This window comes from Ambystoma mexicanum, chromosome 5p, assembly GCF_040938575.1.
Source record: "Ambystoma mexicanum isolate Mex_15411 chromosome 5p, UKY_AmexF1_1, whole genome shotgun sequence".
Lineage (NCBI taxonomy): Eukaryota > Metazoa > Chordata > Amphibia > Caudata > Ambystomatidae > Ambystoma > Ambystoma mexicanum.
Window position 1 is genome coordinate 37,682,712 of NC_090930.1, and position 13,555 is coordinate 37,696,266.

Below are 13,555 nucleotides of genomic sequence, written 5' to 3' on the forward strand. Positions count from 1 at the left end.
TTTAACAGACTTGTTTCTATTAGAAATATTGGCCGTTCTCGACACAGTAGACCAAGAACTGTTGCCTCCCTGACGTCTTGGTCGGGTGATGCAGACCTGGTATTAGATTGCCTCATATCATTTCTTATTGATCTCACCCAGTTGGTGAGATCAATATGATTTCCTCCATTGTGCACACACTGGATCGACAAGGCGTGTGGAGTCCCTCAGGGCTCCCACCTGTCTCCTTTATTATTGAATGTTTATGTTACCCTGCTGGCCCAGGATGTGGGGTTTCTTGGCCCTCATTTTTTAATGTATGTCAATGGCACCAAAATTACCTTGCATCTGGATACCTATATGAGTTCCAAATCTCCACAGGCTCTCCTAATCTGCCTCCAAGCCTCTGCCACCCGCAATAGATTTTTGTAAATATACCTATCTATCTAGCTGTTCTGCACCCTCCCTCCACTCCTGTCTTCCATTTGCCACCATGAGAACGGAAGAAAGACTTCCCTTTAAGCCCCTCGCTGCCATTGCTGTGGAGGCCATCTTAGTTGTAGTCATATTTTCGGAAGGAAAACATTGTGTCACACAGCTCTCTTTACAGCACATTTTTACCCTCAATAAAATTAGCCCTTGGCACCCAGACTCTGTGGTGCTAATGGCAACCAGGCCAATTGTGTCACCACATACTGGTCTCAGGAGGATAGCTCAGGGGCAACATGCTCGTTTTAGGAACAAGACACCACAGAGCACCACAGGTTCAATCCCCGGGTCTGTGCTTAGATACCTCTGGGTATTAAGTGCGTTATAAATAACCTATCATATCATATCATTTTAACTCAGGCAGAGGACCATTACAATCCAATACGGTTCACCACACAGGGCATTCTTACCTAATTAGAGCCTCCGGCAAGAGTTGAAGGATACAACTAACCTAATCTAATCACACTGCCTTCTGTGGTCATTGTTGAGTTAATACCTTTTTTCATCAAATAGAACTGTGCTGTGATGTGGGGAAAAGGGGAAAATATCAATATGAGGATCAAAGATCTATAATCCATTCAGAGACCACAACTTCGGCAACTAGGGGCAGCATGCAGGAATCAGAAGAGTTGGGACAGGGAATTGGCGACTGAACCCTCCTACTTCTCACGGCCATTGAGGCCACTCAGGAATTGACCAAATAGATGATGAGCTGAGGGAGCAAGAACTGGGTCATCCAGAAAGGGTGCGCCAATGGGTTCATCGTTAAATGCCAGTGTATGAGATTTCAATCGTGCAAGCCTGGCTAGTAAGCAAGAGACAACCGAAGACGACAGGAGAATAAAACAGAGAGAGAAGAACAGAACGAGTTGCTGCAAGGGGAAGACATGAAAGTGGAAAGAGATCTTAACTGGACTCAAAGGTTGATGAGGTTGCCTTCATGAGCATTGTTAGAAGTTATTTCCAGAAGGGACATATTTGGGGATTGCATGATACACTATTGAGCCCCGATTCACACCTAGGAACTCACCGATGATGCCAGCTTTGGAGACATCATGGAGCCCTGTCAAGCCAACTCGTAGAACTTGAGGTGACTCCATTGATTCGAGGTTGGTAGCATCACTGATTGAATCCCTGCTGAAGACCCTGAGCGCCATCAAGCCTGTCGACTAGACCACTGGAAAACACTCATGTGGTAAATGAGTTTCGACAAAATGACATAAGAACGAGGTCCAATCACAGCTTGGATCCATGGAAAACCAGGAAGCCGCTGGCGAGCCAGCAAAAGATTACGATAGTGAACTTGTGGACTAAGGGTCACTATATCATGGACACCAGGCTTTGCCTTAGAACCTAGAGATTAGTGAAGTCCCTTTCCACGAGCCCAGTCCAAAGAAAGCTTCTTAAGAGTGTTTGTGTCTTTCCCCTCTCTTCCCGCCCGCTATGCGATTCTCAGATCTCCAGTCTCTCTATGGTAGAGATTTGGTGGCTTTTTACCACTCTTTCCCCTTGCAGTGGTGGGTAGTTGGTGTTTCTAGTGCATTCTGTAGTGTGTTTGGGATTTCCTTATATTGTCGTGCTGACCTTATTGTCATTGTATGGACGCTTCTTCTGTCTGCCTACTTCTCCGGAAGGTTCGGCCCACCCTCAGCCCACATGACCTACGGCGAAGGGAGTAGACTTTTGGCTTATGCCGGCTTATCTCATTCCACCCGTCACCATAAAAAACACAGGAAAAACAGCCCCTCCATCAACATATCTATGATTTCAGAGCAAACACGACACCCCACAGTGCGGCTGTCACCCATAGAGACGGGGACAGAGAGTGAGACAGAGAGAGAGAGAGGTAGAGACAACGATAGAGGATGAGAAAGAGAATAGAGAAGGATAGAGATGGAGAACGACCAGAAAAAGGGAGATACAACGAAAGAGAAAGAGCAAAACAGAGGAGAGAGAGAGAAAGAGGGGGAGTGAAATAGCGAGAACAGAGAGAAATAGTTTAGTTTAGTTTATTGATTTGTATTGCGCACCAGACCCGAGGGTATGAGGGCGCATGAGCAGCATGGTTATTCAAAGCTTGGTTACAGGTTGCTTATACATTGCATTACATAATTACAAGTGTGACAATGAAGGACATGTGTACAGTTTGGCAGGAAGGAGATAATGCAGTACATATATTTAAAGATTTACATATATTTTATAAATTTACATATAAACATACATTGCGGAAAGCAGCAGTGTGGTGTTAGAGGTGTTAATGGTTCGTGTTCTTTATCCAATGGATGTAGTTGTGTCTAAAATGTGAGTAAGGTTGGGGTGTTCTGAGAGATGGTGGTAGGGAGTTCCAGTGTTGAGGTGCTTTCACCTGGAAACTGTTTCCGCCCATTTTGGTGTGTTTAAACCTGGGGATAGCGAGCAGGTTGGCGTTGGGGGTTGTGGTGGGTCTGTTTGGGGTGTGTTTGCGTATTCTGTTTGCCAGGTAGCGTGGGGCAGCGTTGTTCAGGCATTTGTGGGTGAGCGATGCTACTTTAAGCAGGATTTTGTCTGTTGTACTAAGCCAGTTATGGGATTTCCTGATATTGGAAATGTGTTCCCTCCTGGGGATGTTGAGGGCTGCCCTAAGAGCGTTATTTTGTAGCGTCTGAATTTTGTTGGTGATTTGCTTGCTGGCTCCTATGTAGAGGGCATTACAGTAGTCCAGTTTGGATAGTACCAGGGCTCTGGCTAGTGTAATGCAACTCTGGGTGGAAAGGAAGGGTTTGGCTGCTCTTATAAGCTTACATGTGCAGGCCGTGGAGGATGCCATCGAGCTAACCTGTTTGTGGAAGGTTAGGGAGGAGTCGAGGTACATTCCTAGAGTTTTCACTTCTTTGGAAACCTTGATTAGGTTCCCGTCTATGATGAAGTTAGCGTAGTTGTGGTCGAGTTTGGTTAGGTTGGGGGTGGAACCAAGGATGATGAGTTCAGTTTTGTCATCATTCAGGCATAGACTGTGCGAAGCCATCCATGCCTGGATGATGAGATACACCTTGTTCACCAAGGCCAAATCCTGGTTGTAATCTCCCGTCAGTGGGATGAGGATCTGAGTATCATCGGCATAGTTGGTGTAGGTGATACCCAGGCCATCTAGATCGTCAAACAGGGGCTTCATGAACACGTTGTACAGAGTGGGGGAGACGCAAGAGCCCTGTGGGACTCTGCACATGATGGGGATGGGTTCGGTGGCGGCAGAGGCAGAGAAGACACGCATAGATCTGTTGTTGAGGAATGACTCAATCCAACTGATGGCTTCTTGGGAGAAGTGGGCCGCTGAGTCTAAATGATTGCATAGGATGTTATGGTCAACAAGGTCAAATGCTGCAGAGAGGTCTAGCAAGAGTAGTAATGCGGGTTTCCCGTTGTCTCTAAGGACGTCTATTTGGGCTTTCAGGTCTATCAGGGCAGTTTCAGTCCCATGTTGGCGTCTGAAGCCTGATTGTCTTGTGCCTAGGAGGTGGTTAGTTTCAAGATATTTTTGGATTTGTTGGTATGCTGTCTTGTCTAGTATTTTGAGCAGGAATGGGACAGTGGTAATCGGTCTGTAGTTAGTCGGGATGGACGGGTCGAGGGAGGGTTTTTTGAGGAGGGGGAGGACCCAAGACTCTTTGAGGTTACTGGGGACTGTTCCTGAGGAGAATGAGGCATTGATGAGTCTGGTGATGAATGACGAGAGGTCTCTTGCCGCATCTTTAATGATTTGTGGGGGGCAGAGGTCGCCTTTGCAGTTGGAGGGTTTAAGGCCGAGTATGATTTTTTCTACTTCGAGAGTAGAGACTTTAGAAAAGCTGAAGTGAGCAGTGATGGGTGTGTGGTGTGAGGGTGGAGGGCTTGCGTGGGTGTTGATAGGGTTGGTGAGTTTGGTGAGGGATTCTTTCTTGTTTTTAATTTGAAGGCCGGTGACTTTGTTGTTTAGTGCATTTTGGACGCTGGTGCACCATTGTTTGTTCTTAATGCAAGTATCTGGAATTATCACTGGTGTTTCCAATTCTTTCAGGATAGTAAATAGTTCTTTGGTGCTGGAATTGGATTGTGAGATTCTCTGGTTATAGGAATCTTGTTTGGCCGCTATGATCTCTTTTTTATAGTTGGCCGTTATTTTGTTGAGCAGTAGTTTGTTATGGTATGTCGGAGACTGTCTCCAGACTTGTTCCAGTTTACGCTTTTCCGATCTAAGGGTTTTAAGATGGCTGGAGAACCATTGGTTGAGGTGCTTTTTAGGTTTGCATTTTCTGAGTTTTAGTGGGGCAATGGCGTCTAAGGCTGTGCGCATGGTGTTGTTATAGCCTTCTACGAGGTCATAGGGATTAGGGTTTTGTAATTGGTTAAGCGTAGGAAGAATGAGCGGGATCAATTTTTCCATTGTAATTTTTTTTTGCTTCTTGTGTGGATGGCTGCAGCTAGTGCCAGGTTAGTTTTGGGGCTTGAGGCCTCGAGTGAGAAGGAAAGGAGATGGTGGTCCGTCCAGGATAGGGGAGTGTTATTAGTGATTGACACGACACAGTTGTAGTCTGCTATCCAGTCAAGGGTTCTCCCTTTGTTATGGGTGGGGCTGGATACTTTTTGTTTGAAGCCTAGTTCAGATATGGTGTTACTGATGAGGGAGGCTTGGTTGTCTTTGGGGTCTTTGTATCCTAAGTTTAAGTCACCTAAGAGGAGGCATTGTGAGAAGTTTTTTAGGTTGTCGGTAAGGATGGCACTGAGGTCTTCCTCGAAAGATCCCATGGGTCCAGGCGGTCTGTATAGTAGGTGAATGGATATTGTTTGGGAGTTGGCAGTGGGTAGCTTGGCTGTAAGTGATTTGCATGATGGGAGGTTTGTTGCGGAGTTAAGTCTGATGTTAAGGTGGGTCTTGGCAATGATGGCCAGACCTCCACCTCTAGCTTCAGTTCTGTCCGCTCGGATGATGGAGTAATCATTGGGGATGGCTAGCGAAAGGGCTGGGCCTGCGGCTGCATGGAGCCAGGACTCTGTTATGGCTAAGAAGTCTAGATCTTCAGCTAGGATGAGATCAGCGATGTCCGTGGCGTGGGCAATTATGGAGCGAGCGTTAATGAGGGCACCTTTTATAGGTAGGGTAGTGGTTTTGGCAGGGGTGGTGGTAGTTGCAGTGATGAGCGCTTTTTTGTTGGTTGTAGTGGTGTTGAGGGGTTTGAGTTTCGGTTTTTTTAGTGTAAGGTTATCGCAGGTGCTAATGGAGGTTCAGTTTGTGAGTTTGGATATTTTGGAGTCCCTGGCTCTGGGCTCATGTATTTTCGGAAGTCTGGATCGTAATCTGGTCAGCCTGTCCGTAAGGCAGGGGGGAGAGATTAGGGTAAGCATGATAGTGGTGCTAGGGTCTGTGAAGGTGGGTAATGTAAAGCCTAAGTTGATCCAGTTGAGGAGTGGGCTGGCCGGGCATGCGGAGTTGGTAAGGTGGAGAATGATTCTCAATAGTATAGAGTAAAGGGCCGGGAGGAACATTATGTATGGTGGGTAGGATGCAATGTGTGCATCTGGTGTGTGGGTAGAATAGCAAGCGTTTGCAAATTAGCAAAGTATGCTGGTCAGTATGACCCTGTAACAGCAGTATATAGAGGTGCATGTAATTGTTTAAGGCAGTGGACTAGTTTAAAGGTGATTCAAACACTAAGACTCAGTACAGGTATAGGCAATGAACACCTAGATTGTGGAGTTCAACGGAGGTGTTTAATACCTATTTATAGCAGTGTTCGGTTAGGTTCGGAGGTCAGATCATAAGGCTGGATGCATGACTATAGCAATGTGCACATACATTAGAAAGTCGGGCAGTAAAGCCGAATGCATGCGTGTAGCATGTGTATAGCAGTGTAAGGCAGGTGCCCTGAGGTTAGCGACAGTGGGTGGACATGGCAAAAGCAGAACAGTACAGTATTAATAGGCATAGATCAAAACATGCGGCGTAACTGGTTAGACAGTGCGCATTGGATAAGTCGGGCAAAGAACATATATCATGGGCTGACAGGAGGTTCATTGCAGTTCAGAGGAGGAACGCCGTCATGACACATGCGAGCACAAGGCTAGTGGCTGAGCAGTAACAGGCAGGCGCAAGCAGAGTCAACAGATCAACAGATCAGGGCGGCAATGTAGTCCTACAGGCAGGGTAGCAGGTGAGTCAGGCAAAGGCATTACTTTATGGCAGGAAAGGAGTGATCATTTTATAAAGAACAACAGCTGCAGTATCGCATTAAGAGTGGCATTAAAATATGGTCATGTTGACAGACATAACTACGATTGGGCCACTGGTGATAAATGCACAGAATTAGTACACGCTTGTGCGGGAAGCACGTAGCAACAGCTAGTGACAATGTCTATCCAGTATGCAAACGTCCGAAATGCGGCGAGTGTAGCGTCTGGGTGAATGATGTACAGGCTAGCGTGATAGTCAAGATAGTGGATTCGCAGGCAGTGTACACAAATGGTGCACCGTGTGCAACTATACTAGACAGCAGACTCAAAGGGCTGAAATGCAAAGGGACATTTTGAAAACGAAAGGAAGGATAATAGCAACCGTCGTCTTACTTTTACTGGATGAGGATGACGTTAGTCAGGGTTCGCATGAAGAGGCAACTGTATGTCCAAGGGCAAGGTTTAGAGCGTGGTGTGGGCGGGCATAGTGACCAGGCGAGCGGTGAGTAAGGCTGAGGACAGGCTAGGACAGGAGTAGTCCTTGTTGCACTGGGCCTTAGTGCTGGTGGGCCGGCTTCGCCTACCGGCTCGGATAGGCTGCCTGTAAAGGCAAACCAGCCAATCAGGACTCTGCAGGCAGGGAGGTTAGGCACTGGAAGGCTCCAACGGTGTGCTGGTGGCCATCTTTAGGTGTATTAGGCTCCTCGTGGGATGCAATGGTGGAATCAGGCACACGGTGCCGGTGGTAGCACAAAACACAGCGTAATGGATAAATCAGGGTGCAGGGTAGCACAGGCATCTGGGCAGCGTGGCTGGAGATTTGTAGAGCGTCGCTTACATATAAAAAGGAAAGCGAGATGCGCTTACCCAAAATGCAGAGGAATATCCAGGTAACTTCCCTATGCTGGACCACTGCTCCTGCAGGGTCATGGGAGCTCCTGCTCCACTGGATACACCAGACAAAGAAGGACAGCAGACAAAGAGAGAACTATCAGAGAAGGAGAGAGATAAAAAGAGAAAGGGACAAAGGGATCAGAGGGAGACACACATCAGAGAAAGTGAGAGAGAGAGGGAGAGAAAAAGAGAGGGAGCGAGAAAGAGAGGGTAGAGAGAGATGAGGAGAGAGAGGGAGTGAAGAAGAGAAAGAGGGAGATAAGGAGAGAAAGAGAGAGCTTCTTAGATGGCCATCTGCCACACCGGGTACAGCAAGCACAATATATTTCCTGTGCTTTAGGTGGAAATCCTTGCCATAGGTTTTCCTTTTTAAGCTGCGGATGTGGAGCAGAATAACTGTGCTCCCTTCTATTGCCTCCTGTCCACCCTGGCCGCAGGGAAGCACCCACTCACCAAACATGTTAGTCTATCATATGGCTGGCATTTCTGCAGCTGGCGAGCAGGTGCAAGTGGATCTAGGTCACGTGGCCTATGGCCCAACCACCGGTCAGTTTTTCCCAACTTCAGCAGCCCTCCAGCGCATTTTCCTTTGCAGTTGCTGAGCAGGTGCAAGTGGATCTAGTGGAGGAAGGATATCTTAGGGGCAATGCGTTTGTCTTGGCAGTAAGACAATGCGACACAACACAGGTTTGAATCCCAATCCCCGCTTAGAAACCACGCTTTGGTGCTAAGAACAATTATAAAAGAACAATTAAAGGTCAACTGGCCTAAGCCCCACCCACCTTCTTAGCCCTGCCCACACCTTTATGCTGTTAGCTCTTAGATCAAGGGTCTCTCAGGTTGGCATCGAAAGTGAAGGGCAGATGAAGAAAAGGGCAATTCCTATTTGAACCTGTTTGAACTGGGAGGACTCAGGATCAGAACCCATGCCCCTCGTAACCTCAGGTAAGCTCCCTTGAATATGTGTTTCACTTCTCTCTCTCCCAACAGCCCATCCCTACCATCACCACTCATCACCAACCACGCCGCTCACCAGCAACATCATGGACACCGTTTGGCAGCAACCTCACCCATATCACCCTACACCTCATCACCACTCCATCATCCATCATTACACAGAAATCGATGTTTGCCAATGTCTGCTCAGCAATGAATCATGCACTTGACATCGCTGACTTCATCACCGCACATGACTTGGATGCCATCTTCACCCCTGTGACCTGGATGACATCCGCCTTCACCACCATCCTAGATGTCTTCAGCCCCAGTGGCTACAGAATTCTACAAAACTGTCCAAACAAGATCGGTGTGTTGGAATCAAAATAAAATTATACCTCCTATTGCATTATTTGAATGTGTGTTGGCCTATGCCAAGTTGTCTAAAATATCATGTAAAATAGATTCCACGGCAAGGTCTTGACCTTAACGAAAACTGTGTAACCGCCATCTTGGATTTAGCCGCAATTTAAGGTTCTCTTGTAATGTGGAAGTCACCCTGAACACCAAAATGGAGGCCGAATGACATTCCGAGTGAGATTCTGGCGGTTGTGACCTCCGCACACATGAATAAGTAATATGCCTGCAGGCCACTTGTTGGGGTCGCGAACTGAGACCTTGTCCTATCCCTGACCAAAGTGTAAATGAACAACTGTATTAGCGGAACTGATCAAAATGCATACATTATGGGATTGACCTGGCAAGAAACCCTAGACCTGGTCCTAAGAATGGTTAACCCGCGAGGGGGTTGGCCAGAGCTGGATAAAAAGTATAAAAGCACAAGTATCCCAATGTACGGTCTCTCTCACTAACGCAGTGGACTCTCGTTTAAGTTCGTTCTGTTACTCTGAGAGCCGAATAGCTATCCGTTTGTCAATTGACTTTTTGGTAACTGTTGTAGCTTTTGAATAAAGCACTTTGTATGTTCTTTGTAACCTGTGTTGGTGTGTTTCCTTTGGGCTTCCCGGCCTCATATCAATTTTTCTGTTTTCACAGTTGGCGCCCGAACAGGGACCCTCAAGATTATTGCCGGATCATTGAAGGTTGACGCAGACTATCGAACTGGGATCGGACGGTGTGATTCTACGGGCCCGACCGATCGAGACGCGATACCTCGGCAGCGCTGCACGATCCGATCCTTGGACGATAGTCGTGTGGTCTGACACGGCATCTTGACGAGGGTCCAATTTTTGAGGCGGGCAGATTTGCCGAAACCACCAAACACAAGGTAAAATTCATTAGGTAAGTTCTATGATAAACCGTACGGTCCTCCTTAGGTTTGGTCAGGTGCAGTCGTGACCCGGCTCTTAATTTAACCCTGACAATTTGAATTTGGCGTATTGTATCTGCAGACACAATTATTGACCAGGTAACACCAATTTTTTTGTGAAATGCCTGGGAAATTGTCTAGCTGCTTTAGGGCTCTGTTCCGCAGCGATCGACAATCCTTGGAATTTAGCCGCCCGGCACCACAGGAGGGGTCGCCGGCATGTACTATGTACTGTAAGTATGGCATTGGAAGTATAGTATTTAATGATATTTGGCACAGACAGACCAGACATGTCTCCGAATTTCAGTGGCCAATCAATGGTAGTTTTGAGATCCCCCGTATTGAATACTTAGAATCAATCTTGCTAAAGAAGAAGGCTAGACCTGCAGCCTTTGATATTTTACAGAATTGGAAAAAAGAAGCGTTACAGCAGCTTAAAAGTAGGGATAAACATGCACGTCGTCATAAAACAAATGCCGAAAAAGCATTATTATATGATGAAGAAAAACGTTCAGAATCAGTAAAAAATATGGATAGAGCTTTTTCACATGGAATCCAGAAAATGTACCCCTCTAAAGATTTCCATGTTTCTGAGGAATTTATTGAGAAATTGTTAAACGAACGCAGGCCTGATGCCTCAGCGCCACCTCCGTATGCTCCTATTTTGGGCGCTCTGCCCATACCTGCTGTTGCTCCTGTTGTTATTCCTGTTCCCCCTGTACAACCTATTGTTCCTAGTCCTCTAGTTGTTGTTCCTCCACCTATCGCACCACCCCTTCCTTCTACACCGATAGTTGCACCTTTATTAAATTTACCTAGACCTCTGCTCCCGAGTGGCCCCGTATTGACTGAAGTTGATCCAGGTGCAGGATCAAAGATCGTCACCCATAATACTGTTTCTGCAGATAAGAAACAGGAATTGTTTGCCTGGGCTAAGCATTGCATGGAGAAAGGTGATCAAGTTAATGTTTTTTCCACATTATCTAATTTGAATAGTTTTCCCGAGAAAAATGTTTTTATCGAAGGTTTGGGGACTCATTTGTGTGTGATGTGGGGTAGATTACAAAATTCAGATCTTCCGCAAGGAGTGAGAGATCTGAATGCTTTGGCACTTTCGAGGGACACAGAGCAGAAAGTATATGGGCATGTTGAAAAATTGTTCGAGTTTAGGAAAGACTTTGAAAAGTCACGAGATGAGGACGACGAAGACGATAGAATATATGTACAGAAACGGTTCCTTCCGTGTCGTAAATCGGCACCTGAGGAAGAATGAATTTGTACTAAACATGTGGTTCGATGGATCTCGGATTCATCGATTCCGCCAGATGAAGTATATGACACGTATAGTCAGTATACAGTAGAAATGCAAAGAAAGGTAATTCAGGTGATGGTACAGCACCTGCAAGAAGAATGTGTAAGAAAGACGGTTAGTTGTCCCATAGAATTGTTGGGGATTTGTAAAAGGGCTTTTTCGCCCGATACTTCTACAGCTGCCTTAGCGCTCGACCTGGCCCTGTTGCTTAGTAAGTGGCCGGAGGTACCTATATCTCAGTTGCCTATGAGAGAGGTTCCTCCGACCTTTGTCCCAAAAGTTGAGATCCCCGCCAACGCTGGGACTGGTGCCCCCGCTGTGGATATCCCTGCACATTATGTATCGCAATTCGTTCACGTCCCGTTTTCACGACAGGAAGTGAACACAATTAGACAATCAGTTCCCGATATCAGAAAAAACCCGACGGGGTTTTACAAAGAAATAGAGTCCATCTTGCAGTCCTCTGTGTTCACCTTGAGTGATATTGACTTGTTATTCCCTGTACTCCTACCTGTAGATGTATGGAAACAGGTTCGGACAATAGACGATGTGCCAGGGTTGGGAGATACGTGGGCTAATATGATTAGAATTGATGGGGAAAGACCAGCTGGTGAGAAACCACCACAGGTAATACTTACTTTGCCTGATAGAATTGTTGCAAAACTAAAAACTATAATTGCAGAGAAAAGAATTATTTGGGACAAGCTTACGGCCTGTGTCCAAGGAAAAACTGAAGGCGCCACCGAATTTTTTAATAGATTCGAGAAGGTATTTTCTGACTTCAGTGGACAGGATTTAGGTACAGGGTCGGGGAAAAGGCTGTTCGTGGACAAATTTGTACGTGGATTGTTACCTGACATCCAGTCACAGATTATGTCCTCTGAGAGCGCTTGGCAGGCAAAATGTCAATCTGAGGTTTTGCACATGGCTCAGTATTATGAGAACCGTGTTAATAATGAGAAGGAAAAAAATGAAAAGAGGAAAGGTGATTTGAAAACCAAAGTATTATTACAGCAAATTGTTAGAAACCCCAGAGGAGGCACGACACAGACCAGAGGTCAGTATGTCCCAAAAGGAAATGCTCCTTTGGGTCCTGTGAATATTAATCAATGTGCATATTGCCGCCAGGAAGGTCATTGGCGAGCACAGTGCCCTGTCCTTCGCCAGAGGTCAAACAGTGCATTTGGGGGTATGGGTAGACGACCTAGGGGCCGCCCTGGAGCAGGGGGCCATGATAGAGGTCAGCTTTTACAAGATCCTCAGCAACCTTTTTCACGGGAAAATCAGACCTCGAGTATGGACTCGAGGAACATATTTGATCACCCTTCTGCTGCCTACCTTTCTGAAGAGCTAACTTTTGACAATACTGTATTTCATTAGGATTGCCCGAAGCAGGGTTTGGAACCTTCACCTATTCCCGTTAATCAGAAAGGCCCCTACGTTGAATTATTAGTAGGGAATAGGAAACACCAGTTTCTGATAGACACTGGAGCGCAGAAGTGCTCCATTGATCATTCTCGGGTTCCAAACATTCCACTGTCAGGGCAAACAAATGTTTCCGTAGGGTTTTCTGGTATACCAACTGTTTGTCCGGTTTCTGCACCGGTATCTGTTTCTTTGGGTCCCTTTACGGACCATTGCCCTTTTCTTCTCACTTCAAACTGTGGAGAGAATTTGCTGGGGTTGAATTTGTTAAAGAAATTGAACGCAGTAATTCATTGTTCTTGTGATGGAGTACGGCTGACGGTTTCACCACAGCAACTTCCTAATTCTCAGTTCTTGATTCGACCTTTACCTCCTGAGTTTAGCATTGTCCCGGAATGTTTGTGGGCGGTGGACGACAATGATGTCGGGGTATTACAGATTGAGCCCATTAAAATAGTTCTGAAACATGGAGTGAAACTGCCACGCATTCCGCAGTATAAAATATCAGTTGAGGGCGAACGTGCTTTGAAATGCATTGTCTCCGATTTTGTGCATCGTGGGGTGATCGAGGAGATTACAGGTAGTTTGTGTAACAGTCCGATCTTGCCTGTATATGAGAAAGGCGACAATGCAATTACATACCGGTTCATAATTGATCTTCGTGCTATTAACAGAGTGGTCGCCCCACAATTTCCAATTGTGCCCGATGTGACGACGATATTAACAATGATCCCTGCTACGGCTACGCACTTCAGCGTTGTGGATTTAAAAAACGCTTTCTTTAGCATTCCTATACATGAAGAAAGTAGATATCTGTTTGCGTTCACCTTGGGGGGAAGCTCATTTACATTTACAAGGGCACCTCAAGGGTATTCTGAAAGTTCCAGCATTTATAGTAGAGCTTTGAAAGAGCAGCTCGACACCCTTGAATTGCCACCTACTTGTACGCTGCTTCAATATGTTGATGATTTGCTTTTGGCTGCAGACTCTGAGAGCGCTTGTAAAGA